The sequence below is a fragment of the Girardinichthys multiradiatus genome, chromosome 10 (assembly GCF_021462225.1).
Source record: "Girardinichthys multiradiatus isolate DD_20200921_A chromosome 10, DD_fGirMul_XY1, whole genome shotgun sequence".
NCBI lineage: Eukaryota > Metazoa > Chordata > Actinopteri > Cyprinodontiformes > Goodeidae > Girardinichthys > Girardinichthys multiradiatus.
In genome coordinates, this window is record NC_061803.1 from 11,286,428 (window position 1) to 11,305,332 (window position 18,905).

The following is an 18,905-nucleotide window of genomic DNA, read 5'->3' on the forward strand; positions in this document are numbered from 1 at the left end:
ACGAAACGAGGCGAAAGCTTCCGAGACATGGACTTGAGTGGCACATCACGTGCCGACAACCATACCCTTTGTCTGGGCTGATAATCGGGTGCAGGTTGGCGTCTCCAGTCGGCAACACGCTTGCAGTCCGGTAACAAAGTCCAAAGCTATATGGGACCATGGTTGATTTGGGATGCCGAGCAGCTGGAGAAGACATGCAGGAGGCTGGTTACTGGATTTGTTCCAGGCACAGGTGGCGCAGGCTTGAAAAAAATCTCTAATGTCTTTATGTATTGATGGCCACCAAAACCTTCTCTGAACCAATGCTATGGTACTGCTCACCCCAGGATGAGCCGAAAACTTAGCTGTGTGTAGCCACTCAATAAGCTTAGTGCGTACATGTGACGGAACATAAATACGGTTTGGTGGTCCTGTGCCAGGGTCAGGCTCCAGTTGTTGAGCCCTGTTAATGATGTCTTCAATTTCCCACCTGAGTGCTCCTACTGTCCAACTGGACGGTATGATGGGAGCTGGTTCCTTCACCGAATCATCGGCGGCAAATTGTCTGGACAGGGAATCAGGCTTAGTGTTCTTGGGGCCAGGTCTGAAAAAAATACACAAATTAAAACGAGAAAAGAATAAAGACCACCGTGACTGGCGTGGATTGAGCCTTTTGGCAGATTGGAGGTAGGCCAAGTTTTTATGATCAGCTCAAACGTGAACGGGATGTTCGGCCCCCTCCAGCCAGTGTCGCCACTCCTCAATGGCGTGTTTTATGGCCAGTATTTCTCTGTCACCCACATCATAGTTTCTCTCAGTGTTGCTTAACCTGCGGGAGAAAAAGACACAAGGATGAAGTCTCCCCTCCTCAGAGTTCTGAGACAGAACAGCCCCAACCCCGGTGTCTGAAGCGTCGACCTCCAAGATAAACTGCTTGGAAGAATCGGGGTGAATTAAGATGGGGGCTTCAGAAAATTTCTCCTTTAACGCCTGGAAAGCGGATTCAGCTTCAGGCGACCATGAAAATGAGACCTTGGAGGAAGTTAATGCAGTGAGAGGTGCAGCTGTAAGACTGTAGTCCTTGATGAATCGTCTGTAGAAGTTTGCTAATCCGAGAAAACGCTGTAGTGCTTTGCGTGAGTCCGGTACAGGCCACTCCAGGACAGCCTTGATTTTCTCTGGGTCAGAACGTACCTGTCCACCCTCAAGGATGTAGCCCAAAAATGTGACGGATGGCTGGTGAAACTCACACTTTTCGGCTTTCACAAACAAGCGGTTCTCCAAGAGGCGCTGGAGTACCTGGCGAACCTGTCTGCGATGTGCCTCAATGTCCTTACAATAAATAAGAATGTCATCCAAATACACAAAAATGAAAATGTTCAAAAAGTCCCTTAGAACGTCGTTAACTAGAGCCTGGAAAACAGCAGGTGCGTTGCAAAGTCCGAAAGGCATGACCAGGTACTCGAAATGGCCCAGCGGTGTCTTGCAGGCCATCTTCCACTCATCCCCCTGGTGGATCCTGACAAGATGATAGGCATCTCTGAGATCTAATTTGGAAAATATGGTGGCACCATGAACTGGTTCAAATGCAGAGGTGATGAGAGGAAGTGAGTATTTATTCTTCACTGTGATTTGGTTTAAGCCCCTATAGTGAATGCATGGACGTAACGAGCTGTCCTTACCCACAAAGAGAAATCTTGCCCAAAGAGGTGAGGAAGAAGGCCGAATAATACCTGCAGTCAAGGAGTCATTAATACAATTCTCCATAGACTTCTGTTCTGGACGTGAGGTATTACACAAACTGCTAGAAGGCAGGGGGGCACCGGGAAGAAGATCAATCACGCAGTCATAAGGTCTATAGGGGGGTAAAAACAGGGCCTTATCCTAACTAAAGACTTAAGTCATGGTATTCAGTGGGCACCTGAGACAAATCTATAACCTCGTCCTCCCTGTTAACCTGCTCGGGAAAACTCGGGGAGAAAGCTGATTGTAGACAAGACAAACGACAACTAGTGGTCCAGGACTCAATGCGACACTCAGACCAATCTAAATGAGGGTTTTGTTTTTGTAACCAAGGGAAGCCAAGAACTATGGAACCCTGAGAAACTGGAAACATGAAGAAAGATATTTCTTCCCTATGGTTACCTGATATTTAGAGTTCTAGAGGTTTAGTGCGTTGGGTTATCTGCTGCAATCTCTTTCCGTCTAAGGCTAGAACGGAACAAGGAGAAGTAAGTGGTTCCACCTCAATGCCTGCTCTGATGACTAACTCGGAGTCTTTTAAGTTCTGTTTGCTGCCTGAATCCAATATGGCGGACAAAGTCAAAGTATGTTGATTAAATATGATAGTAGCTGGTAGGTTGAATCTGGGGGCTTTGCAATTCTTTAAGTGGTCCACCAACCCCAACCCCCCCCCCCCCCCCCCCTTCATAGTTGGCAGACCCTGTCTTTTGGCTGCCTGGGGCAAATAGGACAAGTGGTCTGGTGGGCCGCAGTAAAAACACTGCTTGGTTAGCTTGCGTCTCTGTCTTTCTTCAAAAGTTAACTGGGTGCGCCCCACCAGCATGGGCTCAGGTTCAGCTACAGATTGTGAAGGTGGAGGCTTAGTTGTGGGTAGAGAACTAGTAGCTAACTGTGGTTTAAAATTAAACCTTTCAGCCCTGGATCTTCTTCTCTCCCTTAATCTGTTGTCAACCTTAATTGCTAATGTAATTGCTTCGTCTAATGTAGGGGGCTCATCAATTAGTACTAACTCTTCCCTTAAAGAATCATCTAAAATGTGGAAAAAGGCTGATTTTAAAGCATCATTATTCCAACCAGAAGCAGCAGCCAAAGTGTGAAACTCAACAGAAAAAGCAGTAAGTGGCCTATTGCGCTGCTTTAAGGCTCTCAACTGTCGACCAGTACTAGTCTTGTCTATAACTGGGGAAAAGGTCTGCTTAAATTCTTTAACAAATTCTTCAAAAGTACAACCAAAATCTCTGCAATCAGAGAAACGGGCCTCTGCCCTCTGTAAGGCCTTGCCTGTCTATAACCCAAGGACGTACGAAATCTTAACATCATCATGGGGAAAGGAATGTGGAGAACGGTTGAAAACTAGAGTACATTGTAGCAAAAATCCCCTTCAGTTACTAACCGCACCTGAGAATTTCTCTGGGTTAGGTGAGGTGACGTCACATGAATGAGGAAGTTGTTGGGATGATGGTGGTGCAGCAGCGCCATCTGCATGAGCGGAGGCCTGAGAACTCAAGGTTTGCTGAAGCATGGATGTAATCTGTTCTAACTGTTGATGTGTATGGCGCTGTTGCTCTGAAAGGGATCGAAGAGAGGTGTCATGAAAATTAATCTGGTTAGCGTGTTCAGATAATGTTCTTCGAAGTGCTTCTGCTGGGTCTTGTTGGCCAGAGTGTTCTGTCATTTTGTTCAAGATAGATCTGACCCACATACAGAAGAACACTCAGAAGCACAACTGAATTAGTGAAAGGTGTTTTATTTACAAAGTGATACAGGAACATGAATGGAAGAATCGCCAACTGCATGGAAAGAGGGGAAGGAGATCTGGTGAGAACAAGAACTATAAACTTGAGGAAATAACGAGAAGTAATTATGTTAATAGTAGGACGGCTTACTAAGTGAGTGAAGTCAGGTCGCTAGGGGTAGAGGGAGTCGAGACCCAGGTGTGTGAAGCGAAGAAAATCCAGATGGTTTACTTGAGCTGTAGAGTGAGTTCTGGTGAGTTCAGGAGTAAATTCAATGTTCAGGTACTTGCGTTGGAGGGTGGACAGGGTACGCTTCTGCCTTGGTTCAGGAGACGGAGGATAACAGGACGCTGCCAGCTTGGTACTTGGAAACGAAATCCAAACAAAATCCACCAAACATAAGTAATCTTGATCATCCAGAAACTTCTGGAACCGAAGTCAAAGTTCAAAGAAGAATGATCAGAAGGTTCAGGTTTCTGCCTGCGAAGGAACATAAACAACCTCAGCTTAGTGACAAAGAACGAAGCATAGCTTAGAAGTGGCTGAGCTGGTTACCACTGAAGGCAAACACTGTGGCATCGAAGTGCTGGCAGCCTCCTGCTTATATACTCCTCCAATGTAATCAGCAGATCAGTCGCACCTGTCACACAGCACACCTGAGAAAACTCCAGCACCATCTGGAAACTGCAAACAAAGTGCAGACAAAAACACAAACACACAGAAAAAAAAACCCTGACAGCAGGTGCTTTTAGTTAATAAGCTGATCAAGGTGTGGCAATAAGTTTTCAATACTTTTTCACAAATTATTCAAATTTTCTGAGACACTGAATTTCAGATTTTCATTATCTATAACCCTAAATCATCACAATTGCAAGAAATGAAAGCTTGAAATATTGCACTCCATGTGTAATGAATTCATATAATATTTGGGTTTCACTTTTTGAAATGAGTGACAAAAAATGTTGAGCTTTTTCATGTAATTCTACTTTTTTTAGATGTACATGTAACTAATAAACACATGAAGAAAAGGAGATGCAAGAAGGCATAAGAAGCAATGAAATCAGCTAAAATCTGTCAGTATTTGGAAACCATTTCTGCTGTTATTTGCAAATTGATATCAGCTGGTTTAATAATAACATGGGGCCTATAGAAATGTTAAATAATTACAAGCGTATGGCACAGAGTGGTTCGTATACAAAAAATGAATGTAGCAAAAAATACTAACGACAATGATTACAGTTGCATTTCTAAACTTCTGAATGCTCCAGTGAGCACCACTGAAACCATAACCCGAAAGTTGAAAGAGCATCGTTTCAAAACAAAAGAAGTCCAGGCAGAGCGTGGCGTAGCGTAGAGGTAGAGTGCGCGACCCATATACAGAGGCTTTAGTCCTCAACGCAGCTTTCCCTGGTTGGAGTCCGGACCCCGGCAACCTGTGCTGCATGTCTTTCCCCTCTCTATACCCCACTTCCTGTCTGCCTACTTGAAATAAAAATAAATAAATAAAGGACACTAGTGCCGCAAAAAAAATCTTAAAAAGAAAAATATACAGCCCAGACAAAGAAGTCACGAGAATAGTCAAAGAGCCAAAGAGCACTCAGAGAGCTTCAGTAACACCTAGAAAAAGCAGGAACAGAATTTCAATAATTAGTATTGTACTCAACTACAAAGGCCTCTGTGAACACTCATTGTGTAGGACTCCACTACTGAAGACAAAGCATGCTGAAGCCTGTTTACATTTTGCTGGAGAAATCTCTTAAACCATCTACAGTAGGACAACACCAACATGTCTTTTGGCCCCAAGCAGTTGCTTCAAGTTAATTCTACATATATGCTGGATAGAGGCATACCTTGATAGTCTGGCTGTTTACCCCCAATCTAAATATAGGTTGTTGCCATGGTATAAACGCTGTGTTGTGTTCTTGTCCATCAGCTTTGGGTTGTTTTGCCCCATAAATCTAAAATTTCATTTATTTTTTAATCCTTGGCAAAAACTGTTTCCAGTGGGGAAACTAATTGTAATGGATGAGGAGAAATCCGTCCTCCCTACCTATGTTTATTTCCATGAGTTCCTCGATGTTTCCTGCATAGATAATCTTGGTAACAAAGTGCTGACTGTATCCTTTTTTTCTGTGTTATCAACCAAATGGCAAACTTCTTTACAACTTATTGCTGTTAAAACAGGGTGTTCATGCCCATGGAGAATGACAGGCGAAAAGATAAACAATTCGGTTGTGAATTATTTGTTTGGTACTTTCAAGATTTTTAGGTCTCTGGCTCTAATATATAATGTCATATGCACTTTAAGCTTCTATTCTTCCAGCTTTCACCTCCTCAGCTGGTTTCCCTCTGACAATGGCTATTTCTAATGATGGTCACATTAATTATAGGCTGATGAACCTCAGCTAAAACACAACAGGGCTATTAATAGCGACCTACAAAGAGAAAGGGTTGAGGTAGGCTCCTCTTTCAAAGTCAGTCATTAGTAGCTGGAATGAGTGTTTCTCTTGACTGTGCAGTTAAAACAACCAGCAAACATCTGCCCATCAGGGCCTTTCATCGCAGGCACTTTTATAAAAAACAGTGCTGGAGCACTACGAGCGCTGACATTGATGAGATCTGGCAGCTTCCATTAAATCACTCTTTGCTGTAAAGTGGCTTCCATCAAAGCAACCGGCTGAGATTTTTCACTCAATCAGGTAACACACAAGCCACCATCCCCAACCCCCCCACCTCAACTCCTCCGTGTCCTCTCAGGGGCTGGAGTCTTCTGGTCAATAACTCCAATCAGTTCAATTTCAAGCACAGTTAGTCATGTTAGGGTTCTACGGCACAACTAGCATCATGGTTGCAGATGTTGTTGTTGCAGTTGTTGTTTGTATATAGTTTTTTTTTCGTACCCCCGGAGTGTTGATAAGTGGGACGAGATCCTGCACTGTGTAGAAGTGGAGAATAGCCAAGGCTAGCTGAGTTGTTTTAACTCTGCCTCCACACAGCAGGCTCTTTGCCAAGCCATTAAAAGTCGCCGTGCTCTGCTCTGGTGACACAGCTAAAAGAATAGAGAGAGGGTGAGAGGGAGAGCTGTAAATGATCAACAAGATAATGAGCTGATTATCAGTCAAAGGCATGGATAAGCTCCCTCTCTCCAGTAATTTCCTTTTAGATCAGTCAACCAGACTCTTAGGTCCATAATCAACACTCAAAGAGAGGGCATGATGGAAAACCAGCCCAGTTTCTGCCTCAGACATCCAGATCCTGGTGGTCTTCTGTTCCGAGCCGTTACTCCATCTCTTGCCTACACACCAGAATGGTGTGTACCACTGCTCAGTTCTTTGGTAATGGGTGTTTCACAGTTGTCATACGGCTTTAAGCTCTGGCTGCGAGACAACTTAAAACTGACTGGTAGTCAACTGATGCAATCTGTGCAAGTATTTCCACACTCGTAAATTTCCTATTATTTTGGCACTACCGCTACAGCATCAGAAGTATAAAAGGAGAGACTGAGCACACCCATTTATTAGGGGACAAATTTTTGAAGTTATTAAATATGAACTACGGGTGTAACAAGATCATGTACTAAAATCATACTTTTAAATAATCTGTGTGGCAGCATTTGGAGTACTTGGTAGAAGAAAACAACAGAATTACAAGATATGAAAGATTTGGAAGCACTGTGAAAATATTGTGGGTAGCTAATCCTTAGTAGTTAACAATTCTATAGATAGCATTTGCTTTGGAGTCTCCTGTCAGTGATACAGGTCTATTTAGCAGTTTATTAATGAGTCTGGACTGCATTTGACCATCACTGGTTCAAAATGACAGACAAGATACAAATAGTTTGTAAGCATCGAGAAAATGCCGAACCTATTTTCAAACTAACAGTCAGCTATGTATAATGGCCAAATAAGTGTATAAACTGCAAACTATGGCACTTACTTAACATTGACAAAGTTAATTGTTCACACAGGGTCTTAGACACAAGTAGCTTAAAGAAGCTCCTCTATAAGGTGACTAAGCTTAGCCTTAGAAAACTGAGATTCTCCTCTGCATTGAAAGGACTCAGATGAGGTGGTTTAAGCATTTGAACAGAATTCCTCATAGGAGCCATCCTTATGAAATTTTCAGGAAACCCTGAGGCAGACTCAGAACTTATTGGAGGGACTATATACTTCCTCTGCCCTGGAACACCGTGGGCTTCTCCCAGACTGAGACAAAGAGTGTCACTTGGCAAAGGGATGTCTGGGGTTCTCTATTGGACCTGTTACCTCTGCGACTCAATCTAGGTCAAGGCTCGGCTACTGAAAAGACCTTGGTACTCATCACTCCTTTCAAGGCCATGCTATTTTAAAACAAACCTTGGCAACAAGTTACAAAGAGTACCATGTCTGTCTAAAATTAACTGCTTACTGAGGCAGATAACTTGGTCCATTAAGCTCTATCATCGGTTTAACAGACTCCCAACTTTACAAAATGAGAGAATGTCGCAAATTAACTAATCTTTTGCACAATCAGCATGTTTAATTTGGCATTACTACAACATTTATCTGGTGCTTTTGTGTTGAGTTTATATAGTGTTGGCAGCATACTCACCCGTGTTCCCTTACTCTGAAACTGTGGATCAAAATACAAATATAAATAAATTACCATAGACTATATTATTATTGCTATGATATTCATCTACTGTATGCATATTTTATTTTTACTATACTATATTGCACAATTTGAATCTTTGCTCATGCTTAACTTATAACTCAAGGATGTCTGGTGGAAACCTTCCTAAATAAACAAAAGGATGACAGTTATTTTGCCAATTATTTTTCTATCTGAAAGTGTTCTGACCAGATCCCATTAGAGCATCATTAAGTAAAGGTTTTGCTCTTGTACACCGAAAAAATAAGCAACATAAAAACCCACCCTCATGCTTTTTTTTTTTTTTTTTTAAAAAAGCACGACTGTAGTGTCAGAGTGTGACAACAGGGGTCATGTTCACTCCTGCATGTTTCCCCATGACAGCTGTCACAAACACAACAAATCAACTCAGCAGCTTTCCCCAACAGTACAACAAGGTCCAAAAAGGTGTAACAATGCCACCCTGAAGAGGCTTCAGGTAAGTTCAAATATCTTTCAGACAACAAAAGAAAACTAAAAAACTTTGGGAGAGGAAGGTCAAGAGATTATATTCCAAGGATCAGCACGGTTGGTATCTCAAACCAGAGGTTATAACACCGTTACTTTACTTAACTTAGTTTGACCCAATAAAACAACTGGTTTCTATGGGAACAAAAACTTAGTGTGGAAATATTTAGTCATTTTAATGAAACCATTACAGTCATATTGCCTAAACCTTTAAACTGCTCTGCCATAAGTCATAATAATGCTTCCTTATTGAATACTTTGAAGTATAATCCTGTGCAAATGCAAATTAATGCAAATACACTAGAGGCCAAAACAAGATTACATAATTATTCCAAACATTGTGATATCAATGCTGATGCTCACCCATGAAAGCATCAAAGTTATTTAAATGTTTGCAACAGGTCGATGGATGACTGATCTGCGTTCAGTTTTTATTTTCTTCTTTTGGTGAAAGAGGTAGCTGTTTTGTTAGGGTTAGAAGCAGTAAAGAGGAATTTAAAATAAAAATCTATTGGCTCGTCTCTTTACTTAATTGATCCCTCTTTATCTCTGAAAAAGTTTTCTTTCTGGTATTTTCAGAGAATTTCAAGCGTGAATATTCTTGAGGACTTTTGAGCACCCAGGGAATAAAAACACAGGGCTTGGGAGAGAGCTGATTTTTAGGAAGCATGATACACACATAGACTGCTTACTGTTATCATAGTATGCCAAGGGTATAAAAACATTACTGTGAAATTTTCTGTCATATACTTTAAAGTCCTTTTAATGACATACCAGAGAAAGTGTCAGAGCGAACAGAGTATTCTCTACTTCTACAGAGAAGTGATTAGTGTAGCACTGCCCCTCCCCGACCTGTTGCTGCACACTGTGAGTCAGCTGATTAAATACATGCTATTACATTTTCAATCCCTAAAACTGAAATCCAAATTTAGCTGTTGTAAAATATTTCCATTTGTACAAAATGTGGAAACCCACAGTGCGGAAACTAAAGGAGCACAACCCATCACTCTGATGACATTCCGTTACTGGCAGGTCTAAGCAGCTAACTGCAGACTACCTTCCTAAACAGACAGCCCGCCTAGCTGTCCGACGAGCTAAAATCAGCCTGTTGTACTTGTTCATAAACAGCAGAACAGCAAAAAACACTTAATAGGAGACAAAAGCCCTTGAGAACTACAACTAAATTTAGTGGTTGTTTATTCTATATTTTTTGCTATTAAATAACAATAAATACATATTTGTTAACAGCAATATGACAACAGTGCTGATGCATTTCCTTTTTTAATTACAATGTAAATTAGTATAGATAGCAGTTAACAGAATTTAAACTATATTGTTTTATTAAGAGTTGTACCATGAAAATACTAGAATACTAGCCCATGCCTACAATACAACAAAGCAAACTAGAGGCAGCATGCATGACCAAGAATTTGAGTTTTTCACAAACAACGCTGGCTAACCAGGTTGTGGAGAGTCGACAGCTTCAGAAAATGAACTTAACAGAACTCAATAATGCCTGGCAATTATAAGCTGTGTTGTTGTGACAAAATCTGACGAGAATGTCCCTTAAAAGTATCTATGTGCCTTCCCAGAAGAGCTACTGAAAGCCTCACATATGAACCTCTCAACATCTCTAAACTACACACACACACACACACACACACACACACACACACACACACACACACACACACACACACACACATACACACACGCACACACACACACACCTTTAACACCTTTCACTGCGGCATCTTCGCACTGCATAGGAATCACGGATCTGTCGCTGTCTCCAGGCACCAGGCTTATCTAAAAAGGAAACACCTGATTTTCTTTCCTGTGTGGCTCCTCTCATTCCTCAACTGCCTTGTTAAACATGCAACCTTGATTTTGTTTCTGTTGACCAGAAGGGGTGAATTATTTGCACGATAAACAAGGTGATGTTGTTTCAGAGTCAGTGAGAGCCAAAATCCCCCCAATGCAGCAACAGAGAGGCAGATGGGTTTACCTGGCAGGCATGAGAGGCTGAGCTCAGATGCAGAAGCCAAGCAGCAGCAGCATCACAATGGCAACCTGTATGGTGATATTTATCTGAATTGGAGGGGTTGAGGAGGAATAACATCCCTCCACAACAGATTCATGGGCTGGGAGTCCCAAACTGCTGGGTTGCCCTCTTTATCTGCAGAGACAATTGTGGCTATAAAAGCAAAGGACCTGATTTGTAGGGAGTGAGCATGCATAAAACTGGGAATGGAGGTGCTGTTAAGTGATCAGAAAATAGTATTTGTGTTTGCAGGGGATTCTGCCAGACAAGGTTTTGGCAGAGGAAGATGATGAGGAGACCTGTGCAGCTAAAGCCTCTAATCCTTTCTGTGGTCAGTGGGCTCCAGCTGTTAGGAATGCAGCTGTGCTTGGCCTCTGCACAGGTAAATCTGTTCTGGACCCCCCACTACTTCCACAAACTCCACTGTACACAGTATGGTGGATTTGCAAAGTGCTTTGATCTCGCAGAGGTTGCAGCACGTCAGTGTGATCCATGTTTCAGGGGATTTTTTTTAAAAACATGCATTAAATGGCAGCACCCGTCAATGGCTTAGAACAGGTAAGGCCTGGCTAAATTTGATGTGAAAGTGCAGAAAATTCACTTCAGAGCTGTACTGCTGGGGAGGAAGTGGGTTTTAATGAGAGCTGCAACTGTGTTTTGTAACAGAACCTTTTTGCAAGTTGATGAGAAAGATGACTGTACAAAAGCAATCTAACTCAGGCATTATCAGTCATCAACAACCAATAGATTAATTATAGAATCTAACAATAAACCTTATTGACTTTAACGGTAGGTGTGTTTGATTTGTTTTTCTCTAAACTTTTATTGCTTGGTCCATCTATAGCTACAGAGTTCAGAGATGTCAACAAGTCATTTTTCCACGTCCATGTCAAGTCCAAAGTCTTCGAAGAACAAGTACAAGTTAAGTCTTTCACCCAATTGGAAGTCAAATCTAAAGTACTTGAAATGGAAGTTAAAGTCAAGTCTTAATTCTTTGGCAAGTCCAAGTTAAGTCTCAAGTATCTGAGGGCCGAGTCCAATTCAAGTCTCAGATCTTTCACCCCATGTCTAAGTGAGATCACAACTCTTTTGCCACAAATTCATGTCAGGTTTCAAGTTTCTGAAGGACAAGCCCAGGTCAAGATGTAAGTCTTTTAGAAGCATGCTCATGTCAAGTTTGATGTGCTTCACCCAAGTTTAACTTTCAAGTCTTTGAGGGCCAAGTCCAAGTCAGTCTTCAGAGTTTTATCTTGGATTCAAGTTAATTCTCTAGCTTTTAAGGGGAAAGTCTTTCACCTCAAACAAAAATCAAGTCTCACATCTTTAAAAGAAAGGTTGAAGCCCAGCATCAAACCTGAAGTTTCATGTTTCTATGTTGCAAACGTAAGTCAAGTCTCAAGCCTTTTAGGAGCAAGTCCAAATCCGTTCTCAAATCTTTCATTCCAAGATCAAGTTAAATCTCAAGTCTTTCTCAATAAAACCAATTCAAGTTTGTTTGGGGCAGGCCCAAGTGAATTCTCAAACTTTTGGGAGCAAGTCCAAGTCAAGTCTCAAGTTTTTCACCATAAGCTTCCAGTCTCAAGCCATTAAGGGCAAAGTCCAAGTCATATCTCAACTCTTTTATCCTAAGTCCAGGATAAGCCTCAAGATTTTGTGAGGTACGGTGTTGGGACCCTAGCCACGAAATGAAACATGGATGAACATGGACTCTGAACTGTACAAAAAGGCCTGTATGAACCTCTGCACCTTTCAGCATCACACTAACCTATTCCTAACACAGCCCAGGAAGGGGAGGAGTCATAGCTGGAATTGCTGACCCAAAAGCACATTTTTCCCTCCCCTCGGTCTAATTTTAGCTGTGGACAATGGCTAATGGAGGGACCAGAGCATGCGTCAGCTGAAGGCCTTTAAAACTCGTGCGTGAGTAAGGCTTCTATTTAGAAAAACCCTTCGATCAGAAAGTGACTATGGCAATCGTATGCAACAAAGGTAAGTAATGATTTGCTGTTCGAGTACCAGGGATTTATTTATAAAAAGGGTGTAATAAGACAAGCATGGCTTGACTTTCCTTCTGAGACCTTCAGAAGCAACCCTTATTAAAGCGGATTTTCCCCCATGGCCTGGAGAAGAAGGCATCGAGACCGCAGCATCGCACAATATCCTGCCAGCACGTCCAGGTAGCGAGAGCTACCCCACCGCACCGTGGCCATTGGAGTTGCCGCAACGTCCCTTTGTTGTACAGTGCAGCCCACATGTGGATAACCAGACAGCTTCGCTTCCATCAAGTTGTTGCCCGGAAACTTTTCCTCAGCACAGTTTACGTAAGAGGTAGTGTTCGGGCAGAGAAGATTAGAGGGAAATAATAGTGTTCGTTGTATGACGTTTGGGTTTTGTTTGTGTTGAGAAAACTCAGCTAAGTGCTAGCAGACTAGCTGCTCAGCTAATGATGTGTTTTGTGTTGTGTTTTTAAAGTTAAGACAAACTTTATATAAAGGGTGGGTTTAAACACAGATCGGCCATAACAGGCAATCAACATGTACGCATTTTAATCCTTTTATTGATGGTATTTTAAAGATACATTTTTGATTTTAAGGAGCTATTGGCTTCCCTTTTCGTTAGCTGAAACAGCTAACGGCTAAGGCTAAAAGCGTGAGTCCGTGCCACCTTATGAATCCCTTTAGAATCATTTATCCAGAACGGTTGTTAGTTTCCAATCTAGGAAAATATAACTTTCCTAAATAATACTTTACTAAATTGAACACCAGTTAAGAATCAATTATCCAATAAGGTTGTTGGTTTTATTCAAAGTAAAATTTCCTTAAATATTGTTTTACTAAATAAACAATTTACTAATTAAACAATGTGAATTTATTCCATGTGTGCAGAGTTTTGCTCTTCATTAATGCCAGAGCTCATTTCACCCTTTTTATTATTGTCCTTAATACCACTGCCGTATTGGGCTGGTATTCACAGGACAACATTTAACAGACCAAATTATTATTTGATAAAATATAAAAATATTAATATTAAATAATATATTCAAAATCACAACAAAGTTAAGTTTTTTTTTATTACCTCTATACCAGGGCCATATTTTGCACAGGGTGTTAAAAATTCCAACAGAGAGCTCCCCTGATTCCTGGAAAAGATTATTGCAATTAAAAATGTGCCCACAATCTGACAGTGAAGTGGGTCTCTGTGTATAAGCAGCTTAAATGTGACAGTCACAAATTCGACTCACGGTTGTTGTGGAACAGTATTTCAGCAAGAAGCTGGTGTTTTTTTAAGGAAATCAGGCTCAAAAAGAAGCTGACAATCTAAATTCATCAGAAGTGACCAAATAAAACATCTAAACTGTCAGCATGATCTCTGAGCCAATGTGTACTTTTCAAACAAAGTGTTTTAAATTTAACACCTCATTTTCCATCCCCCAGTGGGCCCACCACCTGCGGGGGAACTGTGAGGGACCGGTGCAAAGAGGATTGGGTGGCAGACGAAGGTGGAGACCCCAACGGCCCCCCAGAGGGGGTCTGGTTTGGGGACCAGTGGATTTCGTCTCTTCTTTTTGCGGATGACATGGTCCTGCTGGCCCCCTCTAGCCAAGACCTACAGCATGCGCTGTGGCGGTTCGCAGCCGAGTGTGAAGCGGCTGGGATGAGGATCAGCTCCTCCAAGTCCGAGGCTATGGTTCTCGACCGGAAAAGGGTGGCTTGTCCTCTTCAGGTTGGAGGGGAGTTCCTGCCTCAAGTGGAGGAGTTTAAGTATCTCGGGGTCTTGTTCACGAGTGAGGGAAGAATGGAGCGGGAGATCAACAGACGGATCGGTGCAGCTGCCACAGTAATGGGGGCGCTGTGCCGGTCCATTGTGGTGAAGAGAGAGCTGAGCCGAAAAGCAAAGCTCTCAATTTACCGGTCGGTCTACGTTCCTACCCTCACCTATAGCCATGAACTTTGGGTCATGACCGAAAGAACGAGATCACGGATACAAGCGGCTGAAATGAGCTTCCTCCGTAGGGTGGCCGGGCACTCCCTTAGAGATAGGGTGAGGAGCTCGGCCATCCGGGAGGAGCTCGGAGTAGAGCCGCTGCTCCTCCACATCGAGAGGAGCCAGTTGAGGTGGCTCGGGCATCTATACCGGATGCCTCCTGGACGCCTTCCTCGGGAGGTGTTCCAGGCACGTCCCACCGGGAGGAGGCCCAGGACACGCTGGAGGGACTATGTCTCTCGGTTGGCCTGGGAACGCCTTGGGCTCCCCCTGGAGGAGCTGGAGGAGGTGTTTGGAGAGAGGGACGTCTGGGCGTCTCTGCTGAGTCTGCTGCCCCCGCGACCCGGTCCTGGATAAGCGGAAGACGACGAACGAACGAACCTCATTTTCCTTTGACAGGGGCACAGTGAGTGGATGTAAATCCTCCTCTGACACAAAAAATAAAGAAATACATTCCTGATATATTAATGCAACGCAGTGAGATCCCTATCATATTTCTCATGCCTTTGTGTCCTGTTCTGCAGGCGCAGAGGTTTCTCTTCATGTTTCTAGCTGGAAATATCTGTGATTAGCTTCTCCACTTACTAAGCTTGCTGGTGCAGAGGCAGTTTGTGTGCAGATTCTGTGGCCGGCTGGCTGCACAGGTAAGCAGAAAATAGCTCTTAGCTCGAGCCTGACCTTGACAAGGATGCCATTCAATCAGTGAGCTCGCATCAGCAACGATCCTATCATTGCACTAATAGACTAGATCTTTCTCTCTGTCTGGATCATAGAAGAAGCATTGATGACTTCCTCCTGCTTGACAAGTTAAAGGGGCAATTTATTCAATAAATTAAACAAGGAAAATAATCCATGATGGAAGAGGTTCTGGTGCTGCTTCAGGGTGGATATGGATTAAACGTGTGTAACAGTGCGCACACCTAATTTAATTTTCACTTTATAGACATACAGAAATGGATGATGGCAATCGAAAAAACTGTTAAAGTGCAAGACTGAATATCAGAGATGAGGAGTGCACACTGCGCGATCCAATCTCAGAGTTGAAGGCAGACACGGTATCAAGGACGGGGGTTTAAAAACAGCTACCTGCTTTGAACTTTAAGATAGTGTGATCAAACTCCACATTATCAATTCACACTTTAAACAAGTCGTTATTTCGGTGAAGGCTTACAAAGAGAGTGAGAGAACAAGCTGGAGGCATCATAACTACTGGCTGGAGTACTGCTTCGTGACAAACAACAGAGAAAAACTTGGGATTCATTGCTCTGATAACCTTCCAGATCCCTCCGAATGGTGCTGCACGCCAGACAACTCCAACAGAATTATGCATCATTAATCCTCATGAACGCTGCCAGTGATAAATAACATTCTGTGTCCCTAGGAAAAATAAGGCAGTTATTACCAAACCATAAAGAAAGTATCTGTATCATTGCCGACAGCAGATAATAATGCAAAGATACTAGTTTTGAGCAACTCAGAAGTGCAATAAAAGTGCTAGAAAACAGCATTTGTGCTTTTGTCAATGTGTTATTGGGGAGAAAGCTTGAGAAAGTACACAAGCTGTGCAGTTGAAACATTTTTATGTGTTTGCAATACTGCTTGCAATACTTAGGAGACAGTATACGGTAAATAACAAAGTCAATAATGGCGTAGTGCCTTATGAACTGTGCTTTGGTAAACAGGAAGTAAGAACTTAGATTACAATAAAAATGCTTCTACTATCCTCTTTGCAAAATATCTGTGGCAGTAAAAGGTAAGCTAAACACAGCTGAAAACGTTCCTACATTTTATATGGTAGTACTGAGGATAAATATTGCCCAGTAATGTGGGAATGATAAGGATTTTTAAAGCTCAGGTACTACTGGTACAAAAATTCACTGAGGTGCTGTCATGTGATTGGCTAACTCCCAATCTATGTTAACAAACAATTAAGCAGTTGAACCTAATAAAGGGGTAGGTGAGTGTACCTAAATACGTTATTATCACCCAACGCTTCTCCAGCAGCAGCCTATACACCATTTTAAGAAGCACAAAACACATTTTGACAATCATGCTCTAATGACCCCACCCCAGTTTCTCCACTTTGGCAAAGATCAGTTCCAATGTTCCCTGGCCTCCTCCAGTGCAGAAGTCTGCAACTAGAAGGTTTGCAGCCTGGTGACAAAGAGGTAAACGTTGCATAAACTAAACCACTTTCGGTAAAAATGTTCAGTAAAAAAAAACTTGGGCAGTAGTCATAATGGTACACAATAAGCGAAAAAGAAGGGCCAACTGGATATTAATGGAGATTCTGTGTTTCACAGAGAATTTGGAAATATAACAGCTTACCCTGAACTACAAATTAGTTTTACGTTTTTTAGTTTCAAATGGAAATGTTTAACTTTTTTATATTGCTGATCTATTTATTTATTGGTTAGACCACATTGTTCCATTAACGTAAGAAAGTATGGCTTAAAAATCCAAAAGAAAGCATTATAATGCCTTAAATTACACACAGTAATATGGTATACACTGGTATTTATTTAAGGAATCCCCAACAGTAAAATGAAATATTCCAGCCTACCAGGGAGGTTTTTAAGGGCTATCTGGTCCTTGTGTAACCAAGTAAATGTGCTCATTCTTGGCACAAAGTTGTCGTGTTTCCAGTGGGCTGGACCCCACCAAGGCTTGCTCTTGTCATTGATCTTGTTTGCGGTGTTCATGAATAGGATTTTACGGTGTAATTGTTGAGTAGAGGGTGTGTGATTTGGAAAGTCTCATGTTTTGTAGATGATATGGTTCTGTTGGTGTCTTCAAGCCATGACCTTCAGCATGTACGGGAGCAGTTCATAACTAAGTGATGTAGAAATTATGAGAAGAATCAGCTCCTTTAAGTTAGAGGACATGGTTCTCAACAGAACAATGGTGGATGGCTTCATCCACATTGGGGATGAGTCTCAAGCCTGTAGAGGAAGAGTTCAAGTGACTTGGTAATTGAATGCATGCTTTATGACAGCAACATGTTATGAAAAGACTGTGATATGTTGCACACAGACCTCTTGTTTTTTCCTGATATCAAATTCTTTACTTCTCAAAGCTGTTTCTGTTCTCTCATTTTTACCTTATGCATAGGATTTTTTTCTGTTGATCCTTATCTAGTTTTTATTGCGTAATGTATGTAGTAGTTTCAATTGGTGACGAGTCTGGACTAAAAAGGCTCTTTGAGTACACAGGTTGTTTTGATATGGACTTGTCCTGTTGTAATGCATACCATCAGATATAGAGCTTTGAATGTATTTTAATATGCATCAGAAAAATAAGAAAACAAACTGCTTTTTGGAGGTGTTCCTTAAAACATCCTGCAAATTCCTTTAGAGTCATTCACAACCAGTCAAATCAAATTTTAGTTTTGATACTTGCATGAAAGATTTTCTTTCTTTTTAGAGGATCATTTGGTTCTGATTCATTCAAAAGATAAACATGTTTTTCAATTAAACAATATGAAAAACGACTACTGTATTTTTTAAATGCAGCAGTTTCCTTATCTTTGTTTGCTTTTTACCCTGGCCACATGGTTCGACTTCTTTAAGACTTAATAATCAGTCTCCTTGACTTGTTACCAAACAAAGTAATTAATTAATAATGTTTCGATAATCTTTTCTTATCTTAACAACTATTAATTCTATACATTTTTGTAAAATTTCTGTAAATGTTATTTAGACATTCTACTCAGCATTGTCCTCCTCAGTACAAGATGAACTTAATTTTGCTTTATTTATTTTGCTTTCTTCTTACCTCAGGAGTTTGGACTCGGATCACCCCAACGAATTCCAGTTGGAAAATGAAAACCAGAGAGATTGGTGTGCTCATTGATCAGACTAGCTACAGTTAGCAATATAAGTTGATAACAATGTGTTTCAAGGCATTTTATGCATTCAAATACTGTAGTAACATGTCCACTGACAGAGGGTATTGTACTGTGCTTGTCTAGTTAAAACTGTCATAAGTGCTTTTAAACAGTTTGTTACTAGAAATGTTCTTTTGAGAACTTTGTGGCCAATTTTCATCTCTCCAGTTCTTGCAAAGATTTGATCTACTGATAATCATTTCAGCCGATTTAGATTATTTTTTAAGAACTATAATTCCTAACATTCAGAATGTTTCTTTTTAGACTTTGTGCCTTGACAGGTCATTATTTTTGAAGGACTGAAATTATCAGGACCTGTTGAAATCTAGCTCTCTGTTGTAGCAGTCTAAATAATCAGTTCACATGCCTCCATAGAAAAACTGTTTCATTTTAATAC

At 41.5% G+C, this 18,905-nt stretch overlaps 1 protein-coding gene and 1 long non-coding RNA gene across 6 annotated transcripts in view; both read right to left on the bottom strand.

Annotated features, from left to right (window-relative positions):
• Positions 1–18,905, bottom strand: part of LOC124875076 (adenosine kinase-like) — a 205,049-nt gene that overhangs the window by 131,351 nt on the left and 54,793 nt on the right. The window lies entirely within an intron of this gene.
• On the bottom strand, positions 3,454–4,068 carry LOC124875079. The gene is made up of 2 exons (XR_007039962.1): positions 3,609–4,068; positions 3,454–3,512 (listed from the first exon to the last, which is right to left on the bottom strand). It is a non-coding gene; the product is annotated as an uncharacterized LOC124875079 (long non-coding RNA).